The following is a 6,453-nucleotide window of genomic DNA, read 5'->3' as shown; positions in this document are numbered from 1 at the left end:
TGTTAGATCATGCCTACTACTCACAGTTAGATCATGCCTACTACTCATCATTACATCATACATACTACTCACTGTTAGATCATGCCTACTACTCATAGTTAGATCATGCCTACTACTCACCATTACATCATACATACTACTCACCGTTAGATCATGCCTACTACTCACCATTACATCATACATACTGCTTACCGTTAGATCATGTCTACTACTCACCATTACATCATACATGCTACTCACTGTTAGATCATGCCTACTGCTTACAGTTAGATCATGCCTACTACTCACCATTACATCATGCACACTACTCACCATTACATCATACATATTGCTCACAGTTAGATCATGCATACTACTCACAGTTAGATCATGCCTACTACTCACAGTTGTATCATGCCTACTACTCAGTTACATCATGCCTACTACTCACCATTACATCATGCCTACTACTCACTGTTACATCATGCACACTACTCACAGTTAGATCATGCATACTGCTCACAGTTAGATCATTCATACTACTCACAGTTAGATCATGCATACTACTCACTGCTAGATCATGCATACTACTCACAGTCAGATCATGCATACTGCTCACTGGTACTCTTCCAGGGTTTGAAATATGAACTCAAGACTACTTGGGCAGAGAGGAGCAGACCAGGTTTTAACTCACCTCTTAAGACTCTTAACTACCATGCTACCTACAGAGAATATATGTTTTCCCCCATTCCATGAAAAAAAAATTTAAAAGTATTCATGAATTTGATAAAACAAACTTAACAAATTACAAAACATAGAGATTTACAGACCATATGCTCTGACCGTAAACCAGTAAAACCACAAGTTAATAACAACAAAAAAAGAATCTCGCCTTTCTCCCACAACAATAACAAAATTTCCACCTGTCAATTTAAAGATGTAATTAATTCCAGGATCAAAAAAGGATCCCAAAACTAATTTAGCAATTCAATCTACCATAATTATTCCTTTTAATATGTGACACTTTTCACTCACCACTCTGTTATTTTTAATCACTAATAAAATTTCTAAATATTCTCCCTAATTCCCTTTATTTGCACTAATCTCATCACTTAGGTATATCTATGTTGAATTTAATAGACCGCAATTGGATAATTTTCTACTGTTAACACAGAATTAATTTTATACCTTTGTAAGTATATATTATTTGCAGTTTAATTTCTCCTAAGCTGGATCCATTATGGTTATGTGAATTGGGGACTGTGACCTAAACCTTCAATCAGCACTGTTCCAAATGTTGTTCAAGGGAGGAGGGAGGACTTCCCAGTCACTTCCAAAGGGTTTAATAAGTAGAATGTGTCAAATCTGATCAACTGGCTGTTGTTTCTTCATGATTTATCTGCCTGTGATTACCTCCTTCTTCCTCTGGTCTCCTGAGGGTCATGTGGTTGATGATCTTCCTTTCTTTTTACTATTTTCTTTACCCGAGGTTTTTACCCATGTGGAATATTACACGTCCTTTGGTATTTTTTTTCCATTTTCTCCTGCCCATCCCCTCATATATACAGGGACAACTTTATGTCCACCCTGTATTGAAAAATTTCACAAGTCTGGTCTATAAATTATCATTCATGATTAATTTAGTTGTTCATATTTTTTTTTTTTTTTTTGAGACAGGAGCCTCAAGCTGTCCCCCTGGGTAGAGTGCCATGGCATTTCAGCTCACAGCAACCTCCAACTTCTGGGCTCAAGCGAGTCTCCTGCCTCAGCCTCCCAAGCAGCTGGGACCACAGGCGCCCGCCACAATGCCTGGCTATTTTTTGATTGCAGCCATCATTGTTGTTTGGCAGGCCCGGGCTGAATTCGAACCCGCCACCTTGGGTGTACATGGCTGGTGCCTTAGCCACTTGAGCCACAGGTGCCGAGCCAGTTGTTCATATTTTAATCAAGCTCCCCCCAAAAGAATCTCTCTATTATCAGTTACTCAGCCGAGGCAAGAGTTTGTGGTTTTATTAATCTTTTTTTATTTTTACTATCAATTATACTAAGCAGGTTGGGGAAAGTCTCATCATTATTGGCCTTCCAGTATATTATCATTGTTAGGGATATTGATGGCTAAAATAAAAAATGTGTTCATACATAGGAGATGAATCATCTCTCATAACTGCCATGAAAAGTAAGTAGCAAGTTAGAGCAGGGACATTTAGAAATGAGGTCCCACACCAACAATCAGGCGCACTGACGGGGCTGGTTAGGTCACTTCCGTGTGTGCACAGGGCAAGAGCTGGTAACCTGCATGCCACAATTTGCTACTAAAATGAACTAGAGAAATAACTCAGGTTTTCTCAATAGTTCACATTAATTATGCACTTAACTAGAAAAAAATCATTTTAAAACCTGATTTCAAAGTGTCCTACTTCTTCCTGCAACCATATTCCACTAAATTTAGACCTCTAAAAATATATACATAATTCTAACATCACATCTAAAAACTGGTGGATTTTTTAAAATTGGGAAACCATAGTACAGCCATTTTATTATACCCGTCATCATTATGTTTGAAGAAATTTTTATCCAACTTACTAAAGTGTTTTCAATTACGTGCTGCTTCCTGTCAAGTTTTCCCAACCATTGGCTATATGATGCTATACAGCCAAGTTTAGGGGAAGATTAGAGATAATCTATTTTAAAATGTCTCACACATTCCCTGGCACATAGGTTTTAAAATTTAAAGCATGAATCTAACTGCCCAATATATAGAGGGTGCCAAGTATATATATATGGAGAGAGAGAGAGAGAGAGAGAGAGAGGGAGAGGGAGACATTTTAAGAAAGGAAAAAACTATTAAAATTGTAATACTCAACACATACTGATAACAAAAGATGAATGAAAGTCACACTGAGCACCTCTTGTAATTGCAGAAGTCAACTGACTTGATTATCACATTTTTAATACAGGTTTTTCCTTTCTTAAGGTGTGTGCACCTTTGGGGGGCACCCTCTGCATTTGTGGCAATTGGAATACGTGTGTTAAGTCGTCCCTAATTGTACCACTTGGGTACTTCCAGATCCTAACGATCTGTTGGAATAGTATCTTCCTCGTCACTGTCAAGCTGTAGTGGCCACTTTATCAGTTCATTTGGACTTTCTGGATGATAAACTTTCAAATGCAATTCTTGTTCAGCAGTGTGTATGAGGACCAGGAGCGTCTCCCGTCAGTAAGTAGCTCACTAAGAAGTTATTCTCACAGTATGCAAGAAGGGAGCAAAGAAATTACAGAGATTGAAACACCCAGTGGAGCATCGTGGAGTAAAGTGAAAAGGGAAATATGTCTGGTGCAAAGGGGGCAGTTTTCCAAGGATGGGGTTCAGGTGAATAACAAATAAACTCCAACGTCCTGGACGGGCTCTCCCTCACTAGTGGGCTGCTATTGCACACGATAAAAAACTTGAATGTATGAAGGAAGGAGTGATGCAAAGGGTCTGGACTCCATGAACATTCTCATGAGTGTCACCCAGGGTTCCCCAGATCCCTCATCTCCCCACTCCATCCTGCTTCTTGGGGCATTTATGTTTAATGCATTGTACTCTCAGAAAAGGTCAGCATGAGTTAGTCAGCCAGGGTTTGAAGGCCCCAGAAGAGTGGCAATTGATTTGGGATGACTATTTTGCCTTAGGCAAATAGGTCAGCTTTATTTTAGGCCCAACTAATGACAATGCTAAGAATTCGACCTTAGCTGAAGCCCAGCTTCCCGAATTCTGGGGTGAGAAGCAGGAAAAGCTTTATCTTCCCCGCCCCCACCACCACAGCATGAGGATCCTTCTGCAAACTCATCTAAGCCTTTAACCCCATGATTACAGCTCGGATCAGTCACTCTCAGAATCAGCCACTAGAGAGTGGTGTGCCTGGACACGGGCAAAATTCTTGGTTAGTTTTTAGTCCTCTGGTTACATTTGAATTAAAGTAGGGGAGGAATCGTTACTTGGAGGAATTTCAGGCAAAATCACAGGTAAATGGAAAGCTTTGCCCTACTACATGCATTTTAGAGACAGCAGCAATTAGAAAATGGGGTTAATACTATTTCTTAGCAATTTGTATTAATCTTTCAGTGGAAAAAAATTCACATAATGGACAATTTCATTGAAAATTTGTGAAATAAATATGACAACTATAAAATACTTTCTGTGACAGTGTCTTGGCAAGTGGAAGATGATTGATGATTACAAATCACAATGATTGTTTATATTTATTTATATTTGAAATGAAAATAGGAATGTCCTTTTTTACCTAAAGAGTTAGTGGACTACCGTAGAAAATTAAAGTATCATAGTAAGAAAATATGGCCATGCACAGTGGCTCATGCCTGTAATCCCAGCACTCAGGGAGGCCTAGGCCAAAGGATCTCTTAAACTCAGAAGTTCACGACCAGCCTGAGCAAGAGCAAGACCCTATCACTACAAAAAGTAGAAAAATTAGCCAGGCATAGTACAGGTGCCTGCAAACCCAGTTATTCAGGAGGCTGAGGCAGGAGGATTGCTTGAACCCAGGAGTTTGAGGTTACTGTGATCTCTGATAAAGTCTCTATCTCAAAGAAAAAAAAAAGGAAAATATATTGAAGAAATTATAGCATAAAATCAAGAAATTTAAACTTTGTGTTCTTTGGTAAATACATCATTTCTCCACTGTAGTTATCTATCATTTTAGTCGTTATCATTGTCATGTTAATTATCTTTTATTATAATTATATAATAAATATATTTTATTATTTATTATATTCATGCTAATTATCTTTGTCTTCATCCACATAGTGTTTATCAAATTTCCTTTATAATTATTTTATATAATTAGCACAAGTTCCTACATGAAACAGAGGGAAACCACAACCCTTGGGCCAAATCTGGCTTATTGTCTGTTTGTAGCCCATGAGTCAAGAATCATTTTTGCGTTTTTTTTAATGATTGAAAATAAAAAAAGAAAACATACTTTGTGATTTGTGAAAATTATACGAGATTAAAAATTCTAGTTTCCTTGTCCATAAAGTTTCGTTGCAAAGGAGCAATGCTTATCAGTTACACTGTCTACAGCTGGGTTGGTTGTTTGTTTGTTATATCTGCAAAGCTGAGTAGTCAACGGCAGACACCATATGACACACAAAGCCTAAAATATTTACAATCTGGTCCTTTACAGAAAAATTTTGGCAACCTCTGTCCCAAAGGATGAATATCCCTTTTAATCATGATGTCACTTACTTGAAAACCAAGGTCGAAATTATTTGGCAAAATCAGATGACTGTCTATTATAGAAATATTTAATTTGGGAACTTCAGTTTGAGTTTTTATTCAATTGTGGACACTTGTATAAACACAGAGACTGTGTTGACATACACTTTGGCAGAACTGTTATAGATCATTTAGTTTATGACTTTCTATAGAGCCAGCGTTTATTGTCCAGAGCTCATTTGTCCAAATAAACAATAGAAATGAGTAATTTTTATTATTCTGTCTCCTTGGTGATAGAACAGTATCCATGTAGTGGAGCAATTCTAACTTGATGCAGGGCTGTATTATAACCTTGGGGTCCTCTAAGAGAAATATTTTCCAAGTAGAAAATTCAAATTATGATTTCCTTCATTATATCCCTTTATATTAAAAAAAAAAACCTTCCATTAACAAATTTTCAAAGTCCCAGGAATTATAAAACACACTAATAAAGAAATGAAAGAAGAGAGAGATTTGTTCGCTAATGGTGGGCAGATGGTTTGAAGTGAGTAATCTTGGAAGGTCTTTGCCTGCTTTCCCTGGAGTTTCCTGTTTATGCTTAATTGAATGTTGCTTCCTGTTAAAAAGCATGACTTTAGACACAGAATTTCTCATCATGGAATTGTAAGCAATAGCAGTGTTCAATGGGCTCATCTGTCAACCACCACCACCACCAAAAACTATTAATTTCAGAAAGTCTTAAGTTTTGAGTAATTATTTTAGAGTTGGCATATTCTCTGGTCTTCTTATGGTTAAGGTGGTTGGTAAATCCACTGTAATTTATTTAGATTCTCCACATAATTTTAGGAATTGTTTTTCAGCAATGGTTACAGAGACAATAGTTATTTTGTATTACCTAAAATCCTACAAATTATTAGAGAATGTATATAAATATGTGCCATGATCAAGAGCCATCAGGATTCTTAAGAATAATTTTTCCAATTTAAATTTACTTAGAATATTATTCTTAAAGAAAAACAAAATTAGCAATTTTTAATTTTTCCTATACTATTTGAATCAGAAAGATAGGCCTGAGTTTCATGTTTTTCCTGACAAATTTCTATTTTTTTGTGTAACTTTGATACAAAATGCTTTATACAGATTCTTTTTATTTGATTATGAGGTCTTACCCCTTGGGAAACATTTCTTACATATTATGTGTAACACTGATATGCGGTTAAACATAAAACTCAGGATCCATGATGTGAAGTCCTTTG

Source organism: Otolemur garnettii, unplaced genomic scaffold (assembly GCF_000181295.1).
Source record: "Otolemur garnettii isolate 467f Iridium unplaced genomic scaffold, OtoGar3 scaffold00061, whole genome shotgun sequence".
In the NCBI taxonomy this organism is placed as follows: Eukaryota; Metazoa; Chordata; class Mammalia; order Primates; family Galagidae; genus Otolemur; species Otolemur garnettii.
The sequence above is the reverse complement of the archived record's forward strand: the minus strand, read 5'-3'. Positions refer to the sequence as shown.